Here is a 14,810-nt window from a genome sequence, read left to right as displayed (position 1 = left end):
TATGGAGGGAGTCACTTATAATCATGATAGTGTTTTTCCATAATTTTATCTGAATATATATACTACTTTGCACAATGCTTAGTTTTCTTGTTCGTTTTCTTATCACCATTATACAGTAAGATGCTTACCGCATGTTAATTACGATTTTTATGCCTTACTGTTTTAAGTATTTGGGCAAAGAATATTCATCTGGCATCTCACTACAAGGTTATTGTTCACATGAGTCACAGGAGTACTACCTGAACTCGATTCCAGGCCCACACTTGTATGTATTCTTTGTTTTTCTTGTTCCCTTGTGGAGCCGCAACTTTTGTATAATTGCCTGGCTATGTTATATATATAAATATTTATGGTTACAGTGCCGACTTAAAGATTCTTTTACCTGCATGCTAATATGAATGTGTAACTCTGGTCCTGGATCCGACATACCCTCGCGGTTACGGCTTTGTTCCTTAGTGTTTTTCTTTGAGACTGTCTATAATTTTGACTCTGTAAATGTTTCGGGTTCGAGTTTCCGGAAACAAGGTTTCTTGTTTTGCTACGTTTCACGGCTTATATAGGAATTGGACATAGAACAGATAATTGTTGAACTCTCTGATGATTTATGAAATATAATCTTTTTCATTGCAACGACATTTTAGTTCGAAGAATTCTGTAATTATAATGAGTCTCTGCATTAACTGTTTTTTGTTTTCCGTAATCTTTGAAAGGGTTTTCCCAACATCCCTCACTCACACTTAACTTCCCGAACCATATGTATTTTTTTTTAAGAGAAAAGAAAAATGAAAGACAGAAATAAAATCTTGCCCTCCCTGTTATACCCTCACACAGTCCAATTCCCTGTAGGAATTCTCTCACCCTCCTTTCATAATATAACAGGAAAGAGGAAAAATAAGAATAACCTTATAAAATTACCAATTTAGTATCAATTCTAGGGATTACTTCATACCTGAAATTATTCTGGTTGAAATGTCGTTTCTGGCTGACTCCTGAAACAAAACATGGGGTCTGGAGTTCCTTGGACAGAAACTCGTCTTCTAACAGTCACCCAAAACTGTGTCTTTCATTTGTCAAACCACCCAACCACGAGATTCGTCCTTCAAGACCAGAATCTCCCCCCTTGCTTCTTTCCAAACCTCAGTCTTGCGCAAGTTGCTCGTACAACAAGCAGGGATATCTGGTCATCACTAGACTCAACCACTTTTTTTTCTTTTTTTTTCCTAGAGTCTCTTCTTCTGCCTATCACTACAGCACAAAATTTTTCCTCCCTTCTCCCCTTTTCCCTGGAAACCCTCCAGTTAGGGAAGGTAGTTAGGGTTGCTTCCTCAGCAACTGTTTTTTTTACCACCTCAAGAGGACAACTTCTTCCTTGAGGATTTACCTTCTTTTAGGAAACACTTTTACATTTTCACAATTCACCAAATTATATTTAACTTTTAATCAAATACTAATAACAAGTTCAGTTTGTTTCTACCATAGTAATTCAAATATTTACATCGTTTTCCCAGTGAATTACACCAATGCTGGGTAACTTTGGCTTTGAAGGAAATAGTTCTATGTCATTTTATTGCTTAAGCATCACATTTTATCTGTTGTTGGTTTGACATGTTTAATGCTCGAGCAATATTTTCTGAAGTGTTGCTTGTCTTCATGTCTATTGGAAGAAAACCACGTCAGGCATGGAATGCTACATTGTGATGTTGGTAATTACTGGTGTCGAAATGTGAATGCTAGATTGAGCACTCCACACACACAAATTGTTATTATTTAATTGGCAGAGTAAACCTACAGATTTATAGGGGTGCCAGGTTTTGTTGGAACACAAAGTAAAACTTGGGCGTAAATTTAGTAATGAATTGAATCCCCTCTTGCTAAACAAAGGTAATATTAATAACCCATATGCACTAGTTTCTATCAGACAACAATTTCTGTGGTGGTTTCTCTCATACACGAGTACTATTTGTGAACTTTGAATGTGAAACTACTTTGAAACAACATTCAAAATGATTTATTTTTTTTTTTAAATAATTTTTTATATTGTCTCTAGAGAGACAATTATGGACATTTATTTATTTTTAAATAATTTTTTATATTGTCTCTAGAGAGACAATAGTTTGAATTATGGACATTTATTTATTTTTAAATAATTTTTTATATTGTCTCTAGAGAGACAATTATGGACATTTATTTATTTTTAAATAATTTTTTATATTGTCTCTAGAGAGACAATAGTTTGAATTATGGACATTTATTGTTTTTTAAATAATTTTTTATATTGTCTCTAGAGAGACAATTATGGACATTTATTTTTTTTTAAATAATTTTTTATATTGTCTCTAGAGAGACAATTATGGACATTTATTTATTTTTAAATAATTTTTTATATTGTCTCTAGAGAGACAATAGTTTGAATCATGGACATATTGTCTCTATAGAGACAATATGTTTTTAATCTCAGCTATTGTCTCTAAAAAGAAAAAAATGTAATTGTCTCTAAAGAGACACAAATGAAGTTGTCTCTAGAGAGACAAATGAAATTGTCTCTAGAGAGACAAATCAAATTGTCTCTTAATAGACATTAATTCTTGTCTTTATAGAGACAACAATAATATGTGTTTTATATTGTCTTAATAGAGACAAATTTTTGAGACACCATATTTTGAGACATTATATTTTGAGACACCCGCTTAGAGACAATATTTAAGACAATACACAAGCTTCTTTTTGTCTTAAGTTAAGACAATTGACTCAAATATTGTCTTAAATATTGTCTTAAAACCCCCTTACATGTAGTAGTGTATAAACCAAATTCCACTAATATTTTTTAAATAAATATCTTAAATTCAACTACATATTAAATTTTCTATAACCAATCTCCACTAATATTGTAAATAAATATCTAAAATTAAACTACACATTAAATTTTCTATCAAACAATCTCTACCCATTAAATTTTCTATCAACCAATCTCTAATAATATTGCAAATAAATATCTAAACATCCTATCTCAATCACTATCGCCCATCTTCACTCAGATCACAAACATTTGTAAATTCTCTAGTAAACCGAAACTTGTATTCTCTGGTAAACTGAAACTTGTAAGATCACAACCCTTTGGAACTTGTTTAGTAAAGAGAAACCTGTTTTACAGGTCTTTTTAAATCAACTGAAATAGTAAAATAATAGTAAAATTAAATGAAAATAGGAATAGCAAGGACAACACAAAATTCAAGGTGAGTCCAATTAACATAACCTCATTTATAAAGTATGATCATTAACGCCTAGTTGAGATACTACTTTACTAATGGACCATTAAAGGTTTGAGGTAAAAGATTCAACATTTTAATGCAACATTAAAGATTATTAAAAAGACAATACTATTATTCTATACTTGTGGATTTAGACAAGTAAAAGTCCGTGCAAGGTCTAAAATACGGGGACTTCACTCAATGAATCTCTCACATATCACGTGGGTTCATGGAATATTAAACAATACCTTTAATTTGAATACATATTGGAAAATACATCTAAAAATCACATTATTTAACCCCTTACCAATACAAACCCAATACACCTTCTCAATTTGAAAACCCCTACTTTCACCAGACATTGTAGGTATCCATTTTTTAAAACATTTTTTATACCCCTTTATGTTTTTTCAATAAATTTGTACTCCATTTTTTATACCTACTAATATACAAACCATCTCCCCCCTATATATTGCCCAATATATTATGCCATTTTTTGCTTAATAAATATCCCATAATATGAACCCACGTGGTATGGTATTGTTCCCCAATTGAAGCCCCTATGGACTAAAACTTCTATTCATGCAGAATTAAAGCTCGGTTAAAAATGCTCATACCTAGTGGCCATTAGAATTTTAAATTTAGCTTAAGTGTGTGACATTGTAATTGAACTTGTTCGAATGTATATTCTCTATTAGAGATGGATCACTCACGCATGGACATGTTTAAAAACATGAAAGTTGCTATTTCTCCAATTTATTCTTACATGATCACATGTGGCTTTCTATTATTTCCTAGTGAGATAACTTGATGTTTGGTTTATATAATTTGTTTTAGTAATTAAATTTTTCAGTTAAATGTATAAATTTATAATGAATATGATTATAGCAAATAAATATGATTAATTTAATGGTATATATTAAATAGTAATATCTGTTAAAAGACGATGTTTGAATTAATAAAAAACATCCACTGGTTATCTCTACGAAAGAGAGTCTGAACCAGGAGAGTCTGGCTCTGCAGAACGCTCTACATACTCAATGTCCATCACACATTATATAGCACACATGGTTTTAGGGAGGTTAGAACCATACCTTAAGAAATAGAAACTAATTCCTATCTTGAGGTACCATGAACCAATTCACTATTCTAGGATATTCTCCATTATCTCTAACACTCCCTTTTAATGGAGAATGGATTCACAAATATGCCTAACATCTCCCTAAACATTTCAAACTTAATTTATACAAGGGGCTTAGTGAAAATGTGTGCAATATTATCACATGTATTACAATATTCAAGATGGATTTCTTTTGATTGCACTTTCTCCCTGACAAAGTGGAATTGTATATCAATGTGTTTAGTGTTCTTGTGAAACATCGGATTATTAACAAGTTTGATTGAACTCTGATTGTCACATGATTTTTGTTGCATCTTTTTGTTCTTCCCCAACATCCTGGAGAAGTCTTCGCAACCAAACAGACTCACATGTCGCTGCGCACATGACTTGATACTTTACTTCTACTGAAGACAAGGAAACTGTGTTCTGTTTCTTGCTGCTCCATGTAATCACCCCGGATCCAATGCTGAATGCATAGCCTGTTATGGATCTGCGGTCATCTACATTTCCAGCCCAGTCTGAATTTGTAAATCCTGTCAATCTAACATCAAAGGAATCAATATAAATAATACCATAGTCTACAATCACTTGTAGATACCTCAAAACACATTTCGCTGCATTCCAATGACTCTCAAGTGGCTTGGACATGTATTGACTTAGCACACTAACTGCATAAGCCAAATATGGTCTAGTAGTGGTTAGGTAGATTAAGCTCCCAACCAGTTGTATGTAAAGTGTCGCATGTGCCTCTTTAGAGCCATCCTCACTCTGAAGTTTAGTGTTCTGCTGTAAGGGTATTGCGGCAGCCTTACACTGATCCATCCTTAATCTTTCCAGTAGACCTTTGACATACTTACCCTGGGACAGAAAAGTGTGTCCTAAATCTCTCCAGATCTCAAGACCCAAACAATATCTTAATTCACCAAGGTATTTCATTTCGAACACCTGTGACATTTGTTGTTTGATTTCTTTGGTTAGAGCAATGACATCACCTGTAATAATTAAATCATATACATACAAAGAAATCAATACTATGCGCCCTTGTTCATCTTTCATGGTATATATATTAGGGTTTTTTTTACTTCTGTTGTAGCCAAGTTGCAGAAAAAATGAATCAATCTTTTCATACTAGGACCTGGGTGCTTGCTTTAGTCCATATAGAGATTTCTTTAATCTGTAGACTAAATGTTCTTTCCCTTTTTGGACAAACCCCTCAGGTTGCTCTAAATAAACCTCCTTTTTCAATTATCCATTTAAAAATGCAGACTTTACATCTAGTTGGTGAATCATCCAATGTTTCTTAGTAGTCATACAAATCAACATTCTGATGGTATTTAGTTTAGCTACAAGGGCAAAGGTTTCTTCATAGTCAATACCTTATTTTTGTGAATACCCCTTTGCTACCAATCTAGCTTTTAATTTATCTATGGTTCCATCTGCATTAATCTTGGGTTTATACAACCATTTACAACCTATGGTTTGTTTCCCTCTAGGAAGTTCAACCAACTCCCAAGTGTTGTTTCTAATTATCGATTCATATTTGTTCCATAGTTGTTTTCCATTCACTATATTCATTTGCTTCCTTATAACTAGAAGGTTCAACAACATTCATCACACTAGTTATAAAATCATTTTCCCTATATCTAGTTGGAAACTGAGCTTTCCTACCTGATCTCCTGAGTGATGGGGTAGCTTCAAACCTTGTCTGATCATCATTTTCTGGACTTGGCTTTATAGCTACATAATCTTATTTTCCTTCTTGCTGCCATTGCTGTTGTTGTTGTTGTTGCATCTGTTGTTGCTCATTTCTGTCACCTGATTCATCACTTCCTTCTTCCACCAAGAATGGAATATCCCATTCCTCATTGCACTTATTAGATTCTTCATGATCCTGCTCATGGAATATGACATCTGTACTAACGAAAATCTTGTGAGTAGAAGGATTAAATAATCTATAAGCTTTATATTGTGAATAATACCTTATAAAAGTACATTTGATGGCTTTTGAATCTAGTTTTGATATGTCTTCCTTTGGAATATGGGCAAATGCTTTAGACCCAAATGCTCTTAAATGTTTTACTGTAGGTTTAAATCCATATAATGCTTCATAAGGATTTTTAAACTCAAGACTCTTTGTAGGACTCCTATTTTTCAAATAAACTGCAGTATTCAATGCTTTAGCCCAAAAAGCATTTGAAAGATCCTTACCCTTCAACATGATCCTAGCACATTCTACCAATGTTCTATTGTTTCCTTCCATTACTCCATCCTGCTGAGGAGTATGTGGTACTGTGAATTGCTATAATATCCCATGGTCTTTACAATACTTGATAAGTTCATCCTTCCTGTATTCTCCCCCTTGATCAGAGTGGAGAATTTTTATATGCTTCCCTGTTTGCTTTTCAATCATGTTTCTGAACTGCTTAAAGTATTCAAATGTGTAACTTTTCTTACTGAAAAAATATACCTAAGAAAATTTGTGCACTCATCAATAAATAGTAAAACATACAGTGCACCTCCTAATGACTTTGTTTGCATGGGTCCACAAATATCTGTGTGCACTAATTCAAGTATGTCTCTTTGTTTCCTTTCTACTTGAACAGGGAATTCATCTCTATGCATCTTTCCTAATGTACAGGCATCACAATCATTATGCACTTGTTTTAAGATAGCAAGATCTCTTACCATTTCCTTTTTCTGAAGTAACAACAAATCATTATAGTTGATATGACCAAATCTCTGATGCCACAGCTCTTCTGTAGTCAAACTTGCTGCTATCAAGGCTCAAAGTAGTGCTGGTCTTACATCCAATTTGTACAGACCTCCTGTTCGAATTCCTGTAGCAATAGTCTTCATGCCATCTAACAAATCTTGAATATAATAGTTAGATTTAAAAAATTCAAATTTAAGATCTTGATCTGTAATCATGGATATAGAAATCAAGTTATTTGTTACACCGGGCACATACATGACATTATGAATTTGTCTTACAATACCATTAGGTAAAATTACAGAAATTTTCCACACCCTTTCATCTAATGACTTCTATCATCACCTAGGTGGATTTGTGCTCCGTCGTTTATTTCTTTAAAATATTCGAACCATTGCTTTTTCCCCATCATATGTGTTGATGCTCCCGAATCTACATACCTGATGTCTGCATCAATATTCTCATCAAAGTCTGCCATGAACAATCTGAAGTTCTACTCATGATTATCATTTGCGAGATGACCTACATGTCTTTTATGCTTCTGTTGTTGTTCATGATATTTCTTCTTCCTGTACTCCTTAGCTATATGACCAAGTTTTCTGCAATAAAAACATTTAATTTCAAAGTTGTTTTTATTCAGATGCATACATTGAGTCTGATTTGGTCTTTTCTGTGAGTTTCCTCCGTTTTTTTATTGCAGATTTCCTTTTCCCTTGAAGAAGTTATTTTTCCCCATCAACGCAAGATTTGCACTCTAGGGCTTCAGAGTCAATCTTCTTTCTTCTTTCTTCTTTAATATTCTTGTCAGTTCTTCAAACTTTGGGATTTTCTCTCTCGCATTTATCCCAGTGATAAACATTTGGTAGTCATTGGTCACACCATTCATGGTAATTGTTACTAGATCTGTATGTGAAACTATTTCACCAATGTTTTCCAATTTGTTCTTCAGATCTTTGATCCTCGCTATGAAGGAAACAACTGTTTCATTCTCCTCCATATTCAAGGATAAGATCTTTCTCTTTAGGAACAAAAGATGATTTGTATTCCTAATCTCATACAAATCCTTCAATATTCCCCAAATTTTGCTTGCTGATTTACATTCTCTAATATGTGGTATGATGCAGTCTTTCACTAACATCTTCAGTAGTGTCTTTGCTTTACCTTCTCGCTTCTCCCAATCTGGGACTGATGCTAATCCAACTATTGGCTTCTGCTCATCCCCATTTGCAATCGTCCAAGCACTCTGCACTTCTAGCCGATTTTGCATCTTGAATTTCCAATTTGCATAATTGGAGCCATCAATCTTGTTATGCTCATTCAAGTATGGTTAAATCATTTGATTATTCATCTTGGAAATTAAAAAAAATTGACAGGTAAAAAAATATATGTTAGATCTACCCTAGATCTATGCAAAATACAGAAATCACTGATCTCCGTGAGTCCAATGTCTGGTATTTTCAACAGCCTCTAGCACTGGTTGATCCCTTGTAGTCTGTGCGCCCTCTCCACACGGCCTCCGGGCAAGTCTCCACCACACTGCGCGCTCTCCACGACAGTCCTGTGAGGAACCACATATAGGGTCATTGTAGCCTTCTCTCGGCAGACCTCAGCCTCCACGCAGCCTTCTCTTGACAGCCACCACCAAGACACAACGCCTTTTTTTTATTTGCACAGTCGGTGCGATTTAGCACCACGGATTCACGACAGTCGGTGCGATTGTACAACATAGATTCACGATGGTCGGCAAAATAAAAATACGCGCAAGTCTCATAGTGGGATCGGCGTGATTTTTCCCACAAGCCACGCGACAATTTTGCCTTAGGCGCGCTAGGAAAATCCTTCACTCAACGAATAGGTTTCTTAGCCCTGTCGCTCTGATACCATGTTAAAAAGCGATGTTTGAATTAATAAAAAACATCCACTGGTCAGCTCTACAAAAGAGAGTCTGAACCAGGAGAGTCTGGCTCTGTAGAACACTCTACATACTCAATGTACATCACACATTATATAGCACTCATGGTTTTAGGGAAGTTAGAACCATACCCTAAGAAATAGAAACTAATTCCTATCCTGAGGTACTGTAAACCAATTCACTATTCTAAGATATTCTCCATTATCTCTAATAATATCGATTTATAAGAAATATCAAAAGGATTATTATATTATATAATTTACTTGATTAAGATTTAAAAATTATTATTATTTTATTAATTATAAGAATAATTAATAACATAAGTAAATTTAGAAAAACATGGAACAAGATTCTTAATAATGAAGGTTTACTAATACTTTATTATAAATATTTTTAATCAATAATTAAGTTTTGCTATAATATTGTGGGCCAATATTATGGGTTAATCAGTACCAAATGCCTAAAAAAACATAGCTTATTTTATATAGCTTTGTTCATGTGGATTATTTTGATTGATCAATTTAATTAAAAAGAGAAAAATAGCGTAATTTTTTTAAAAAAATCTCAACTTTTGATTTGTATATACTATTATGAATATTCTAGAATATTTTGTGGAAGTTAAATCCATATTATCTATTTAATAATTATTGATAATTAAATTACAATTTAAAAACAAAAATATTTTAATTATATAATTAAACACCATTAATAATAAAGTAAAATTTTATAAAACTTAGATACTAAAAACAATTTTTGCAAGATATTATTTTAATAATATGTGATTATATATTTATTTAGACATCTTTGAAGGAGAGATTTAGGTTGGCATTGTAAGCACTCATTCCATGAAAGCTTGAAGGGGAGTATTAGCTGATAAAAATCTAAGTGAGATTGAGGATTATAAGAATAGTTTATATGAAAATATTCAAAATCAATATATATGTACAATTATAACTAGATTCATAATGAGATATTTATGCAAAATGCATGTGTATTAGATGCAACCAACCACCCTATGTGTAATTCTAGTGATATAATGTGTATCATTTATGTATATGTGTGTCATATTTTCTCCTTTGAGTGAGTACTTCACATATTGGGAATATTATTGTGAGTAAGAATGATTTTGTGAAATGAGTATATTTAGGTTTATCGAAAAGTTATAGTGTAGGAATTTTATATGGTATTAGTGATAAAGATATCAACGTGGATATCATTGTGTGGTATTTTCATTATATATTGGCCATATAAAATACATGTCAGGGTGATATTTAGGTCCTTCAATGCATTCTTGCATTTAAGTTATACATTTAAATTTTTCTGTGTGATTTTGTTTCTTTAATTTGACATTTAATGCTATGTAGAGTCTCGTAGTTAAAAGTTGTATTTTTCTTATTTAGTCACATATTTTATTTTAGTTAATTGGTTTTTTTTCCTTATACTAATATAAACCTATCTAAGTGGGCCATGTCTAGTCTTCATGCCTAAGAAAAGTCCTGGATAGTTAAGGAGTCCTAAATAGGTTTTTAGAAATACCTAATTTATTAAGGAATTCTTTATAAAGGTTAATTTCTTAAAGTCTTTTTTTTTTCATAAGTTTTCCTATCTGTATCACATTTGTTGAATTTGGTTCAATAATTTTTGTAAAACAAAAGCCCATTTTATCACACATATGATTTTTCCGAAACCCTCATAACTTAGATATTTAAACTGAGTGATTGGACCATTAAGTAGAAAGCAACAGTTCCATGATGGGAATAATGGTTAGCAACTACACTTAGGAATACCAAATTCTATATTATTATGTTACTACTCAAGGAGTCTTTTATCTCACTCTCTTATATACAAAAAAGTTACCATATTGGACATTCTCTAACAATATCTCCTTCCACCTTCCATGATCTTGGTCTTGCTTATATAGCTTGTCCTCATCAACTATGCATCTATTACACGTCGCTAAAGTTAATGGTTCCTCATTATTGGCTTAGATATTCCTTTTTTGGATGTGTTGGTAAAGCATGTTGTGGTATTTTTGGATTGATTCCTATTCTCAGTTTGATCAACCCAAATCCCTATTTCCAAAAAGTGTTTGACATAGGTTTTTGGGCAAGGTATAACCTTTTTTACTGAGATAAATAGGATGATCCATACTTTCACTTAATTGTTTTATTTTTACTTCTGTGTTTTTCTTTGATTATTTTAAAGAGAGGTGTCCATAATTATTTTTATAAACAAGAAGTCAACACTTTGAACATGTACATATATTTATAAATATATATCATTCTACTCATCTCAAGGTAGTGGAAATCCCAACCCAAATTTGTTTGGTATTTGCACTTCTTTCTTCCGTGAAGGTGACCTTACCAAGTTGGACATACAAGACATCTCAAAAATATTAAATGGTCACAAAACCTCTCCTTATTTAACATTTTTTTTCCTTTTACAAAGTGATCCCTTGTGATTTCATTACCTCGGTCTCATTCCTCACCTTTGTATTCTTTTTCTCATTTTTCATAGTGTTTTCCTGGTGCTTCACTTAGATTTTAGTCTTGTTTCCTTATAGCTTGTCTTGATAACCCTATATTTTTTTGTATATGTAATGATAGTCTCTCATTTATTCCATGCCACTCATCTCAAGAAAGTTACAAATCCGCAATTAATTCAAAACATCACATCATATAATGAAACATGCTACAATAAAGCTAAAATATTTGACCTCAATATGTGGTACCTTAAGTAAAAGAATGTATCATGTTCCAGAGACAACCTAATTATTCATAAATTTGATTCAAAGGTTCATAGAATGTCTCTAAAGTGAATTTCAAACTTGTAAAAAATATTTCGCTATTTTCTTACATTAACTACACAAATTTACATGTATAGGTAACTATGTCTTTTCTAATAGATCCATAATAAAATAATTTTCTAATGACATATTAGAAACCAAGATAAATAAGAAACACATCGGTGATAAAATATAGACATCAATTTCTTAATAGAGAAACCCTCATGTGATAGAAATATTCACTCCAACCAAATATTCCATTACACGATTTTCAAAGTATTACATCAGCCATGCATTGGTTCTCATCGCCATTCTCTGCTCTCTGGTATTTTACATTAACCATCTAAGCCTTTAATACTACAATAGTATACCCTATCTCTAACGTAACTATTCAATTAATTATAAACCAATAGGCCACCTTTTAACTGTTATATTAAAGAGAAATTTCTATGGCATTTCATCATTGACACTTAATGTTCACCAAGTCAACAACTCAAAAATCTCAAAAATCACAAATCAAGATTACATATATAAAATTATCAAAAAGGACCATAGACACAAATGATGGAATTGTACATTTACCTTCTTGTGATACTCTATTTTACCTTCCATCAAGATACTTTTAACGTAATAAAAATTGACAAGAGAATACACAATGTGAAAACCCTTGAAAGAGACAATGCTTGGAGCAACAGTTTCTAGAGATTATAGGTAAGATTTTCTTCCTTGACAATTTGGTGATACCTGTCCACCTCTATAATTGTGAGGCCTGGAACCCATGAATTACTTCAATAAGGTGCTCATTACTTTATTTTGAAAAATATATGTACAAATAGGAAAATTTTGTACTGTGTTATCTTCCTCACATTCATGATTTTCCATGTTATAATAATGGTGAACATGATTCAATAGATAGAAGACTAATAAATTAATCTTATTTATATCTATAATCATGAATGAAATGTAATGACCCCATATACACACTTTTTTTTTTTAATGATCTCCAATAACAATGAGCTTACTATAATAATTTTTCTCTCCATTACAAAAGAACTCGTAATTTTTATATTTTATTGAATGTTGCTTTTTACCTATAAACTATAAAAAATGATGTTATACTACTAGTTAACATATGTACCATATATGTGGATATTATTATTTTCTAGGATGGATGCTTCATCTTTTCTTTAACAAAAAGATTAGAATATATTATATATTGTAGTTTAGAAACAATTGTTCCTCCAATAATTTGCAAGTTTCCATATAAATTTATATTTTTGTTACACAAGCTCATTACAAGAGCTAACATATACATACTCTGATTTTTCTCCATAAAAATTAAGGCGCTAAGTCCTCCTCATAGTTGTTGATACATATAGTCTATTTCATCCATTGTATTTATTTTATTAGTGTTAGTTCACAAGTTTTCATATAAATTTATATTTTTGTTAGACAAGCTCATTATAAAAGCCAACATATACATACTCTTAATTTTCTATATAAAAATTAACGCTTTAAATCGTCCTCATAATTATAATTATTAGTCCCTGCCCTTCGGGCTGTAGGGAATGTAGTAATCGATATTGGACAATGTATTAGTCGTGCACGGCAACCATCGATATTGGACAATGTATTAGTCGTGCACGGCAACCAAAATGAATTTGAAAATGTTAAACCAAAGTTTCGTGGAAAAATATAGTTCTCTATGAATTTCCATGAATTTAATCAAAGTTTAAAATTAGAGTTCTTATTTGGCCTCTTTGCAAAGCACCGAGCATAAAAAATTCCATTAAAGCTTAGGATATACATTGGCTCAATCTATACAGCGGAATAGGCTTTTTCCTGGGAAAGTAATGTAGGATCACTTAGCACTAAGTAAATAAAAATAAATTTTAAGTTTATTGACTCCATCCCATTGCCTTTAATTTCCATCAATTTTCGTAACATTTGTGGGTCTCGGTGGCATCTGACATCTGGGGTGTACTTGGTGAGAACATAGGACCTTTATCTCTCTTCCAAACTTCTTTTCCTTCTTTCCCTGAGTTTAGGATCATTGTAAGATGAAGGTGAGAAATGGGAAATTCAATCTGCAACTTAGTATACAGTGTGGTTTGCAACTCAATATGCAATGGCATCAATTTTTAGTGTCGGTGCTCGAAGAGATGCTTTGGGCTTCTCCCATTTCTATGATCTCTTCAAAGATGGCTTGCTGGGCATGGTAGACGCCTCCCGCATCTCGGGCAACATAAATGGAGCTTTATCCGCCACCTTCATTGCCCTTATTCCCAAAAAAGCCAAATCAACATCTTTTGGGGATTTCAGGCCGATTGCTTTATGCAATACTCTCTACAAGATTATTTCTAAGATAATCGCCGAAAGAATGAAGAAAGTTCTAAATTCTTTCATCTCCAAGGAACAGCATGCTTTCCTAAAGGACAGACTAATCTTGGATGCAGTAGCTATGGCTCAGGAATGTCTCTTCTCAATCTGCTCCAAAAATACTGACGCTGCTGCTCTCAAGATTGATCTAAAAAAGGCTTTCGACTGTGTGGATTGGGGCTTTCTCAGAATCCTTCTTGCAAGAATAGGTTTAAAGACACAAGGTATAAGTTGGATTATGGCGTGCGTTGAAAGTGTTAATTTCTCTGTCATCATAAATGGTGCCCCATCAGCTTTCTTCAAAGCGGAGAGGGGGCTCCGCCAGGGATGCCCCCTTTCCCCTCTTCTTTTCATTTTGGTAATGAACTCCCTCAGTGCCCAGATTAATTTAGTTGTTGCTGAGGGAAGGTGTAGACCGATTAAGATGTGCAAGAACATTACTCTATCCCACAATCTTTTTGTTGATGACATCTTAATTTTTGCAATGCTGTGCAAATCTACATGGGCCTGTTTATATGTGATTTTTCAGAAATTTCAATCAGCCACGGGCTTGACCATTAATAAAGGGAAATCTGTGCTATATCATAATGAAACTAATCTTGCAATAGCACAATGGATAGCAGATCGTTTTGGTATAAATCTCGCGCTGATAAGGG

Source organism: Pinus tabuliformis, chromosome Q (assembly GCF_031772625.1).
Source record: "Pinus tabuliformis cultivar Carrire ecotype Pingquan chromosome Q, CPIR1, whole genome shotgun sequence".
In the NCBI taxonomy this organism is placed as follows: Eukaryota; Viridiplantae; Streptophyta; class Pinopsida; order Pinales; family Pinaceae; genus Pinus; species Pinus tabuliformis.
Note: the sequence above shows the minus strand (reverse complement) of the source record.